General features: G+C 42.0%; 1 protein-coding gene across 1 annotated transcript in view; it reads right to left on the bottom strand.

Annotated features, from left to right (window-relative positions):
- EGFLAM (EGF like, fibronectin type III and laminin G domains) overlaps positions 1 to 12,097 on the bottom strand; it is a 172,955-nt gene that overhangs the window by 160,087 nt on the left and 771 nt on the right. The window lies entirely within an intron of this gene.

Here is a 12,097-nt window from a genome sequence, read left to right as displayed (position 1 = left end):
TCAAGGTTTCTATTGCTCTTGCAGTTACTTCATGAATTTACAGCAGGCATCCTTAAGCTAAATCAGACCTGATCCTCAGAGAGTTCTGAATGCAAGCTGAGCACAAATCAAAACCTCATGGTTACACCTAAGGAGGAAAATAGTAGAAACAGAGCATGTATCACAAAGCAGTGGTACCAAAGGTAGCAATTAGGGTCCCAGCAGGAAGAAGAATTTACTTAATCTAAAAAGATTGTAATTAAAAGATATCTTACAGAGGTAAGAACAGCTCTGAGAAACAACTAGGGCTGTTGATGCACCCAGAGACCAGCAGCAGTGAAATGCTGCCGGTACCCAGGGCAGAAAGTACAAGAGCAGAAAATACTGTTCCTGGAGCCAGCCAGAGTTGGAAGCCAAGGACAGCCAGGAGATGCAGTTTTAGAGAAATGCAACTGCTGCCAGCAAAGCAGTACCAAAGCAGGGTGGAATCAGGTAAGACGTACACCAGAGTCTCTCCGCTGCTCTCCTCTGATCTCCTTCCGATGCCTCTCGTTAGCTGAATCCCAAAAAGCCAAAGGGCAAAGCAGCCTGAGTGATACAGTAAGGCCAGCCCCAGGCAGCAAGGAGCAGGGCAGAGAAGGACAGAGAGGAAATGTGGAGGGAAGAGCAGGACGAAAGTAGAAAACCCATCGTTATTTGGGTGCAGGGCAGAGCATGTTGGAACCTCACTCTGTGTGGGAAAAACTCTGTAGTCATTTCATTGGTTTCCTTAATACTTAGTTCATTTTTCCATCACTTTATTATGAAAATAATCAGACACTACAGAAAAGTGAAAGAGTTTTAGAATGAACATGTGTATAATCACCACGTGGATGCTACCATAAACATTTTACTATACTTCTTTGATCGCACCTATATCAACAATCTATCCCTGTCTCCATCAGTGAATCTGATTTTTAATGTATTTCAAAGTAAATTTCAGACATTACTTCCCCTTAAATACTTCAGCATCATATCATTTACTTTGTTTATTTTTAATTCTACTACAATGCAGTTTATTTTCCATACATATATATATATATATGTATGTATGTGTATGTATATATCAAGAAATTAATCAATGAATGGGTCAATCAATTGGTTGCTTTCAATTGGGCCACCCAGGAGCATTCATTTTATCAGGTATGACAGTCCTTACAAAACAAAGACCAGAAAAACCTTTGCAAACACTCTGGCATTGGGCTGCTTTACTTTCCAGGGATTAAAGGATTGATCTTCGTAAGTAAGCCAGGGTCAGCACAATAAAACTGAAGAAAACTGTTGAGTACTGTTTTCCTCCCAAACTCACAGTCAGATCTCGTTATGAGAGATGGACTGGCTTTATCCCTTCCCCTGCAACCTGACGTTTTCTATCATATCGCCAATGCCATTCCCACACACATCTTATGTTCCTTTACTTTCAAAGACAACTGGAAGAAGGAGGGGAACTGAACACTGGACTGTTTTAACTCATCCTCCCCCATTATCTTTTGATGTATGAGTAAACAGCATTATTGCCTTTGCTTCTTAACCTTCCAAAACATGATAAAAAGCAGGTCTAAGGCAGCCCCACATATTACTTCAAACTCTACCTCTTCTCTGGGTATTGAAAATGACATATTTCAGAGTATGGACTTGATCAGACGCTCCTTAAAAACCCACAATTCCAATAGCCTCTGGCAGCATGGAGGTAGGATTTAAATTATATACTGCTACAGACTGACTCCTGGGCCATTTCCTTCTCTAAATCACACGGCAGTGTGGGTTTTCAAATGTCTTCTCAGGTTGAGAAAAAATGTTGGCACAGAGAAATGACACCTTTTCTGTATCATGAGGGAGGAAGGAAGTGAATTTGGGAGCTGGGAACATGATCAAATTAATCACACCATGTTAAAAAGTATTTGCCCCAAATGAGGCCATCGTTTTCCACTGCACAGCTGTCTGGGAAAGACCAGGTGAATGCAAGACACTCCAGCAGGCGATGGAGGGGACACACAGGTGAAGACATCATAGGGCTTTCCTCCACAAGTTACAAATCTAAGACAAGGCATGGGTCAGTACATCAAAAACATAATACAAGACAAAATGGAAGAAAAGCGTAGGGGCTTCTGGCTGGGAGGGTACGTGAAGACCTCACAGAATGGCACTGAGCCATGCTTGGAAGAGTCACTGCATTTCCTTGGGCAGAGATGAGGGAAGGATGTTCCAAGGGGATGGATCAACTGGACAGGTCCACCACTGGGAAGCAAAGAGGAGGACTGTGGAAGAGCAAATAATCGAGCTTGGTTGGAATACAGATTATGTATTCAGTGAGAAGACAGGAAAAGGAAGTGGAGGCCATACTCTAATAGACATTGGATGCTCAGCTTTAGAATTTAGAAGGCAGTAGAGAGCCAGAAAGGAATATTAAACCCAAGAGTGACAGGATTAGAACTGCATTTTAGAAAGAGTATTCTGGCAGAGAGTATGGTTAACTCAAAATGGGGAGAGAGCAGATATCATAGAAGTAGCATCTTTTATACTTGTTATCTTAATACCACAGTAAAGACGGTAGCTAAGGAAAATTTTCTTTATATTCCAACTGAAAATAACCTCTTTTGGGGTACAGAGCCATATAGCTGATACATGAAAATCTATCACTACTATAGTAGCTATATATAATCTTGATACAGGATCTTTCTTCTTGGTTTTATACAAAGGCCAAAAAGGATGTGAGCTATTTTTATTAAACTCGATGCTGGTTCCAGATCTTTTATCAATAAAATGAACTTAATGACTGATCTAGATACCAAAAGTCATCATTTGATGATATAAACTTGAAGAATCTATAATATGAGATTAAGGAAATGAAATTCCTTTCAATTCCATTTTCATGGGAGCCTAAGCTCAATTATACATTTGTGTCAATGTTGTCAATATTTGGGATTATATCAAATATGGGAAAACTACCATCTCTACCACTACATAAACTCTATAAATCAAAAAGAACCTAGTTAATATGGACTAACTTTGGAGTGCCCATTATGTACCAAATGTTTAAGTACTTACCTAGCTGCATTTCCAGTCATCATATTATTTCACTGATTTATCAGATAAAACCCTTGTGGTAGGTATTATGAGCCTTATATTTCAGGTAGAAATCTAAGGTATAAAGAGATTAAATACTCTGTCTGAGATCAGGCAGCCATAAATTTTAAAACTAGGATTCAAACCCTTGTCTGTTTGATTGGATTCTTGTTACAATTCCTCCAAGCTTCAGGGATGTGTGTTATGTGTGTAGGTTGTGGCCAAAGCCCACCAATTACTCTAAAATAGCTATCAAAGGAAGACTTCTTTTTCCAACCTAATGATTTACTTGTTTAACTACAGCCATTAGGAACTCCTAGAACATCAAAAAGATGCTGAAGAAACTACCAGAAAGCCTTGAGACTTGAATGATAAACCTTGAAATACTCACATTGAAGGTGTAGCAAATATTATTTCCACTAAAGAAGATGGCTAAATAGTGGAGGAATGGGAAGCTGGGAGGAACAACAAAGCCAGCCTGAGTATCCTGGGTGTCCCTGAGACCCCAAAAGGATCTTCTATAGGAGACACTGGGAGGACTCTGGAGCTATCCTCCAGCCACTACAGCTGCTTCGCATTTGCAAACAGTCCCTCAGTCATCACATATTCTGCAAAACACACACCAACTGGTCAGGAGTATGACTGAAAGCAGTACCAGTTCATTCTACAGAGTGTCCTGTGACACGCATGAAGCCTCTGCGAGTAAAACGTGGGCAAGTCTTGTTGGCAGGGTCCCTCCTGGCTGCAGAGCTAGACTCAGGGCCATCACAGTGATCATGCTCTTATCCATCAGCTGCAAGAAAACCTCTGGATTGATGGGAAGCATCAGGGGTTATGGGTTGACAACCTGGGCTCATGTCCTGGCTGTGCCTGTTTCCTCTTTGCTAAGTCATCAGCTCTTGACTTCCCAGTGGGGCAAGTGTTACAAGATCAAACGAGATCATTTCTCTAAAAGTGCTTTGAAAAGTGCAGTGGTTCAACAAAACATATCAATTTATTTTGGGGGGATCATCTTCATCCCCATCAAAGCAGGCTGTGGTGTCTAAAAAATGATTTTTATATTTTAAGGTGCATCTCTCACTGAATAAATTATTCTACCATGAATACTCCTTTTTGTTATGGGATACAAATAGAAGGAGCTTCTAGAAAACTGTGGTAAAAACTGAAGTTCTAGTTGACGTTCCTTAGAAATTCACTCTAACCCACTGAGTAGTTATTTTACCTTTTAAAAGGGATTTATTTTACTTTTTGTAAAATGTAGGAAATATGTAGCAACAAACAGCATGTAGTCACGTAAACATATACCTATTTTTGGACCCTACTGTAAACTGATATAAGTCAATTTGGCTGCCTGGTTTTTAGGAACTTTTATTAAATCATGGTAGCCTCCAACAAGTCAAGATAGGTGGTAACTATCTGCTTTTCAGCCACGTTGTACACTACAATGAAAGCAAATTCTAGGCCAAATTCTGCCACATATATGAACAATTGATGGGCAGGAAGTTGCAAAAATTCTCAAATAACTTACTCTTTTAACATCCCTGTTTGTTCTTTTAGGAACTCCAAAGCACTGCATGAGAGACAATCCACAACGTCTGGTCCTTGTCTTGCTGTGTACACAGCTGAACTACATTTCCCGACCTCCTTACAGTTAGGTTGAGGCCCTGTGACCGCGTTCTGGCCCGACACATAAACATCTCCCACACAAGCCTTCTTTCTTTTTACCTTCCATGACACCTTGGAGGCCCGTTTTAAAGATGGTAGGAACTTCCCTGGTAGTTCAGTGGTTAAGAATCAGCCTGCCAATTCAGACATGGGTTTGATCCCTGGTCTGGAAAGATCTAAGCCCGTGCAACTAAGCCTGTGCACCACAACTACTGAGCCTGTGCTCCAGAGCCCGCGAGCCACAACTACTGAGTCCACATGCTGCAACTACTGAAGTCCGCGTGCCTAGAGACTGTGCTCCATGACAAGAGAAGCCAACGCAATGAGAAGCCCGCACACCTCAATGAAGAGTAGCCCCCGCTTGCTGCAACTAGAGAAAGCCTGTGTGCAGCAATAAAGACACAGTGCAGCCAAAAATTAAAAAATTAAAAAAAAATTTTAATTAAAATAAAAAAATAAAGATGGTGGCATTACAAGGTGAAGGTATTAAAGACAGAGTGACTCAGGTTTTCAAGTCACCCTTTGGAGAAGGGCAGCCCAGGAGAGCTGCCCAACAAGAAACGTTCACTTTGGGCTTGGAGTAAATGAAAAATAAATCTTATGTCAAGCCACTGAGATTTAGAGTTGTTTGTTACAGCTGCAAGCACCTTGCTGAGGCAGATGCATCAGTGTTCTAAGGGCAGAATCAACAAATCATCCAGAGTGATCAGGCAAAGGAATCTACTGTTAAGTGAGGAAGATACAGGATTGAATGGAGCTCTGGCCCAATGCCAAAGCAGCTTGATTGTTGGGCTTACTGAATTGTTACTCTTTGTCCATGCAAAAATAGAGGGGCATGTACAATCTTTCTAGCCAATCACATATTTCACCAATGAAAACATTATTTCTAACATAATTTGTTTGTGCCAATTAACAATCCCTCTAATATCTTCCCAGCCACCTTTGAGAGTAGACATCATAGTAAAGCTCTTCAAGTGGTAACTAACCAGCCCTGGAGTGTAGACTCCTGGCCAGCACAGAGGTGAATTCAAAATATTTAACCACTGGTATGACACAGCCACCAAGACATTAAAAAACGATGTAAACTCTTATGCCAGAGAGGTACCTTCTATCCTGGTTTACTTCAAATGTTAATTAAGCACCCTTAGGGTAGAGATTAAAGTAATTCACACCATGACTGTTTATACTGAAGTATTTAAAAAATAAATTACAAGCAAACAAGCGTCTAATTCACAGCCATCATCCAGCTTATTTACGTCTCTGCTCACTCTAAGAATTACCAGCAAAGGATAATGGGACCTATTCCTAAGTGTAAGATTAGATCAATAAAATTAGCCATCTGTCCAAAGAAGGCTTTAAACTCAGGTTGTATTTAAGTATTATGTTTCCAACTGCCCAGATGTTACAGAAAAGTACCTGCTGATACAACTCCTTTTGCACAATGTAAACCATTAACTGGCTAATATAAACTTGTTGCATCAAGAAAAATAAATAGCATTAACACTGCATTAAATCTGATTCAGGATTTTGGGTGCTCTGTCAGCAAACACAAGTGTTAAGATTTAAATTGCTCAGGATTTGCAGAGTCAGACAAAGAAAGAATCTTCAAGTGTCTTTACAGGGATGGGGAGGAAGAGACTGGAAAAGAGATCAAAGCTTCAGAAAGTGTGTCCTTGGTTGGTCTGGTTGGTTAAGGTGATAATAATTAGTATGAGTATTATTAGATAGTAACATCCCATCTTTGTGTAACACTTCAGTTCTTTCAAAGCCCTAGTCTGCTTTATTTCCTTTGATTCTTAAAATAAGCTGGTGGGGTTATCTGGGGTAAGTGGGTTTTTTTTACAGCTCTGGAAGTGCACGAATCATTAATAAGAAAGGAAGAGCCAATGGAGCCCAGTCTCTATCTTTCTATGTCACTGGTAGTGGCTCATAAATTACTCCAAACTGATGATCAATGAGCAGACCCTGACCATTTCTTAGCTCTCTAGCTTCATGGAGATTTTCACAGACTCCCAGTCACATGTCAGTCTGGATAATTCTCTTTCAGGAACAAAACCTCCACATGACAATTACGAGACAAAAATTGTCCATCACCCTTGGGGATACTGTTTCTCAAAAGAATCTACTCAAGCAAGACCACAAACCTCACAGCCACATTTCTAAACCCCAAACCAAGGCATGTGGTTGACCAAAGAGTCTTTCTTATTTGTCAGTTTATCTAAAAAATTGTACAACTCAGTAAAATTAAAATTATGTTGTCAATCATACATTAACATGTACAAGAAAGGATAAAAGTACATGCACTCATAAGTGTCTATGTTAATTATTCTGATGCCTGGAAATAAACACATTCTTCTCCCGCCCACACCCCCTTCCAGATTAAACAATCCCAATTTCATAAACATTGTTTTCAAGCTTCAGGCTTCTAATCCTTTTTGAATGCCTTGGTGTATGTATTACCTCACTTAATCCTTAAATGGTAGGTTCTTTCCTTATCCTATTTTTACAGACAAGGAAACCCAGGTTTACAGAGCTAATATAACTAGCCCTATGTCACCAAGTAACTAATAATAATTTTTAAAAAGTGTCATAACTTGAACCCAAATTTGTTGAATAGCAGAGTCTGTGCTTTCACCCAAGCCTTCTGGTTCGGCCAGGAGAAGCCTGCCTGAAAGAAGGAGCTGCGTGGGAGCAGGGATGGAATGGGCCTGGAGGAAATGAGGGGCAGGGGCTGGTCATATACAGCCTGGCTTCTGGTTGATGCTACTGAAGGGTGTCCCCACCGTGTGCAGCCATCTCTCAATGACGGGGTTACTGGGAAAGAGGGTGAGTAGAAGGATGACCTGCCCAGAAGAGATGTCCTGATTCAGGGTCCTTCAGAGGACCTCAAGTCCCGAATCCAACATTCGGAAACCTGGCAGAGAGTCTAAACACTGGGGTTGTTTTGGCTGAAATACAGATGCTTGCTGTCGAAGTGGAGGCTGTCAGGGTACCGGAGAGTACCTGGGGTGGAGGCAGGGAGGCTATGGGAGGAGCCCAAGTTCTCCTCCGTCACGTCCCTAAGTGTGGACTGTGAACCACATGCACCAAGTGACCTGAGGTTCTTGTTTAAAAAAGCAGATGTCTGGGATGCACTCCAAGAATTCTTATACACATTGAAGTTCAGCAGTGACTCGCCTGGGTCAGAAGTCTAAGATCGGCTCTGTGCCAGCTCTGGAAACTGCGCCCTCCGCTGGCAGAAATTTGATTTGATTTTCACCTGAGTCTCTCTCTGCCCCCAGGCCCAGACCCCCATCCCATGAGATCGGGGTTCTTCAAGGAAGCAAATGTCTTCCAGCTCATTTCAGGAGGCTGAAGCACACTTTGGGGTCCTTCTTCGAAACGACGGTTCACAACCAGTGCAATCAAAGATGGGTTTGGGGGGTTTCTCCTACAAACTGCCATTTAGTCTCTGCAGCATCTCCTCACCCTTTCCCTTTTTTATCCCTGAAATAGCAGGTGCACTTCTACTACCTGCAACTTGCTGTGACCAAAACAAGTGGCAAGGGTCTTGACCAGCTCAAAAGATTCTCTGTTGCAATCATTATATCACGTCACTCATTTAGTCCGTTGGGAGAAATACAGTCCTGCTTGCCTAGTGGGTCAGGTAGGAGAAGACAGGAGCTCCCCAGGATAACACTGCAGGAGTTGAGATCCCACCTCCACCTCAGACACCTGAGTCCCTGTTTTCCAGAAATCTAGCTCTGGTTCACTGGACCACTTTTGAGCTACAGTAACCCATGAACAGATGGACAATTACTCCCAGAAGAATTCTAAGGTTTTTAAAGCCCTGGGCTCAGGGAAGCAACAAAAAGCAAAAACAAAAACAAAGCCAAAAAGAAAAACACCACTCAATTCCTTTCTGGTCAAGTCACTCTCCCATGAGAAAGAATTCTGAGAAAAAAGTACTGCCTCATGTTATACACATTTACTCCTGACCGTGACCTCTCTGTCCCTTTACCTCATAGAGGATCAAAGGAAAGAGAAAGAGAAAGAGAGGCAGGGGCTTCCTTATAGGGATGAGGTATGATGTGGAAACAAATGGGAGGGTAGGAGGGCTGATGGAAGGAAGGATCAGAGGGAAATATTTCTGCTATGGTGCCAGAACTGCATAGGACACTAGTAGCTAGGTGCTGGGGAGAAATATATATAATCCCCCTTAGGGCGTTTGTCGCTCCAGTTTTTATCAAGAAGCAAGACAATCTGAATCAGCCTTGCGGAGGAGTAGGGTTGGTTGGAAAGGGGGGGGTGACATCTGGAAGAGCTGAGCCCCCCCAGATTACATGCTTTGGGAAAGGGACTTGGGTGAGAGCTTTAAGTGAGGACATAACCAGTCTCTTGTGAATTTCAGGTTATCCCGGGTGGGTGGGGGACGTAGAAGAGGATGACCCCTGACCTTTGCTTCACCCTTTAGCCATTCAGCCTCACACTAGTAGCAGCAGAAACCACCTAGAGGCGCATGTATTCCTCACCAGCAACCGACAAGGCACATTGCCCTTGCGCTAACTGTGCTCTGGTCCTCCAGGCTTTTGTTTTTTTTCTTTCTGAGTTTCCCTGGATCTTTGTTTTAGTCCACTTTTTCAGATAGAGAAACACTGAGGAAAAAGTGGAAAGGAAAAGATTACAGACCTGCATCTCCCCGCCAAAATGACTGTGGATCTCCAGTCCTCCAGGGGAAAACCTTGAATTCTGAACCCTGACCTGACCTTGTCCCACTGACCCTGGGACCTCAGGCAGCCGGAAAGGCAGAGGAAAGGCAGGGCCCTCACGCAGCCCTCCAGCCCCTCTCTCTGTGCCAGAGAGTTAAGCTAACACCGTTAAGTTACCAATCTGCCTGTGGGAACACACGTGGCTTGACACATGCTGGTCCCAGCAGATGTGTCTGGATTTCCTTTTCCCTCCCCACTGCCCTACATCAGAGGCACAACAATCCTCCCTACAGGTCCTGGTGAGACTCTGGGTAAGGGAAGAACTGGAGACTGCTCAAGAGGGTCTGGGTACTAGTCCCAGCTGAGCTTCTGAGGTTAACTTGGGCAAGTCCCTTGGTCATGCTCAGCCCAGCTGTACAATAGGGTGTTTCACTTCCTGTCAGGTCTGTGATTCGAATTTGGGAGCCCCGCCCCATTCATCCAGGGGGAAGACACCCTCCCTGAGGGGTTGCACACCTCTCCTAACCGGGCTGCTAAGGACTCCTTTCTGCTCCTGGGTATCAGAGCCTGCATTCCCATTCAGGCTCTTACTAGGTGGGTGACCCTGGGTGAGATATTTAATTTCTCTAAGCCACAATTTCCTCTTCAGTTAAACAGGGGTAGTAATAGTACCCATCTCGCAGACCTGTTGGGTTGATTAAATAAATCAGTATGTGTCAAGTTCTTAGGACAGTGTAGAAAGCAATTAATTAATGTTCCTTTTTATTATTTAATTTGACTTAACTTGCGAATTGTTCTTTCTTGTGAGTCTCAGCAAATGCAGAGGTTTCTTTATTAACACTCGGTGACAGAGGAGTATCTATCTTGGGGTGGAGGGAAAAGTTGTCCATGTTGGACCCAAATGAGACTCATAATTGAAGGTGCTGCTTGGTTTTTTCTCACCAGGAGTAGATGGGGGATGGGAAATTTTCAGGTGGATTTTGAATCCAAGATTTCTCTAACAAAGCCGAACTTGTCAAAGGGAGATTTAGGGGTGTGAGGAGAAAGACAGGGTCAGCCAAATAAAACAGGACTGTTGCAGTACACCTTAGGGGTAGCCATGCTACCTTCAAAGTACTGCACACAAATCAATTTCTATTGAGGAAACAAGGTACAAAGAAACTCCTGTATGGATACTAGCAGGATCTGCTGGTGTCTGGGGAAGATTATAAATCAGCTGGCTGCTGTTCACATCAGAGCCAAGTGGGGCACATTCAGTCTTTAATCTCGACCAATTCTCTGGATCAAAAACTAATCTTTCCAAGGGTTGTAAATGAGCCCAGGAGGATATTTGCCCCCAAAGTTTATGAAGTAGCTGTCATTTTAATCTGAGCAGCCTTCCAACCTGAAAGCCAGTGTCTAGATAAAATTATCAAGTAATGAAAAACTCTCCTGGGCTGAACCTAGTCCAAACACTCCTTTTACCTCAAATTTGATATATTTAATGTGCTAAAATATTTAAAATGTAGAGTTTCCACTATCAACACCCTATCTATGCTTCAAATAAAACCAAAGAGACCAACATGGCATATTCATGGCATGAATAACAGAGTGAAACCCTGGATGAACCAGGTAGGAAATATTTGGAGGAGAGGAACTACAGAAAATAAGAAAGGAAATATGGTGAACCATACGAGCAGTTTTTACACAGCAGGCTTTCGTGAAATACTTTTTAAAAAAATTCTGCTTAAACGAATTGAAATCTATCCTTAAAAGAACACTACATACACTGCTCATGCTTAAGAACTACAGGTATAACTATGCATTGTTCAAAAATTGTGACTAGATGATTTTATGTAAATAAACCCACAGAATGCAGATGATCACATGTGGGTATTTTAAGGAGGAAAGTTAGAAAGAAGCCCTTCATTGAAATCCTTGAAGATGTGTGTCTGTGTGCGTGTAGGAAAGAAACAATTTAATATAATATCACCTGGGACTGCTGTTATTTTCTCCAAAGTGAATGATCAGTGGGACTAGAATAGCTCATAATTTAAGTGGGCTTCAGATTATAATAACAATTATAAATTCCAAGGCAGGTAGCAAGGCGCAGGTGATAATAGATGAAGCTTGAAGGGTGAAGGCATCTTCCAGAGCAGAAAGGCAACAAGTCATATTTCCAAGTGGAGAGATCCCGGAGCAGTGAAAATATTTAAGCAGCCATATGGGAACCTGCCAAGATTATTTTCTTTGCCCTCTGATAAATTTCCCCTGTTTGTCTCTTTCTAACGGCAACATTATTTGTGAAGACAAACTGTGCTTTCTGCAAAGTTTTGCAGACTGTATTCAAATAAAGTTATATTGTTTTCCATTGTTCATACGATGTAATTACTACCATAAGACAACCCCGCTTGCAAAGTAAACTAAGAAAAAACAGATTTTTCAGAATTCTAAATATAGTCTCAGCAAAGAGGAATAAAACTCATTATCCGAGAAACAATGTTTAGAACTTTCTTGCTTAGAATGTTCTACTTTGAATAATCTCACCACACAGGCCAAACCATAGTAGGCAAAAACACAGTAAGGCTTTCTGCCTGTGTAACTAGAGAAAATGCAAGTTAGTGTGTTCGGGTTCTCAGCAGTTCACTGTAAGAGCCCACAACGCTGTACATCTTTGTTTA

Source organism: Mesoplodon bidens (genome assembly GCF_964165515.1).
Source record: "Mesoplodon bidens genome assembly, chromosome: 4".
Taxonomy (NCBI): Eukaryota; Metazoa; Chordata; class Mammalia; order Artiodactyla; family Ziphiidae; genus Mesoplodon; species Mesoplodon bidens.
Note: the sequence above shows the minus strand (reverse complement) of the source record. Positions and strands in the feature narration are given on the sequence as shown.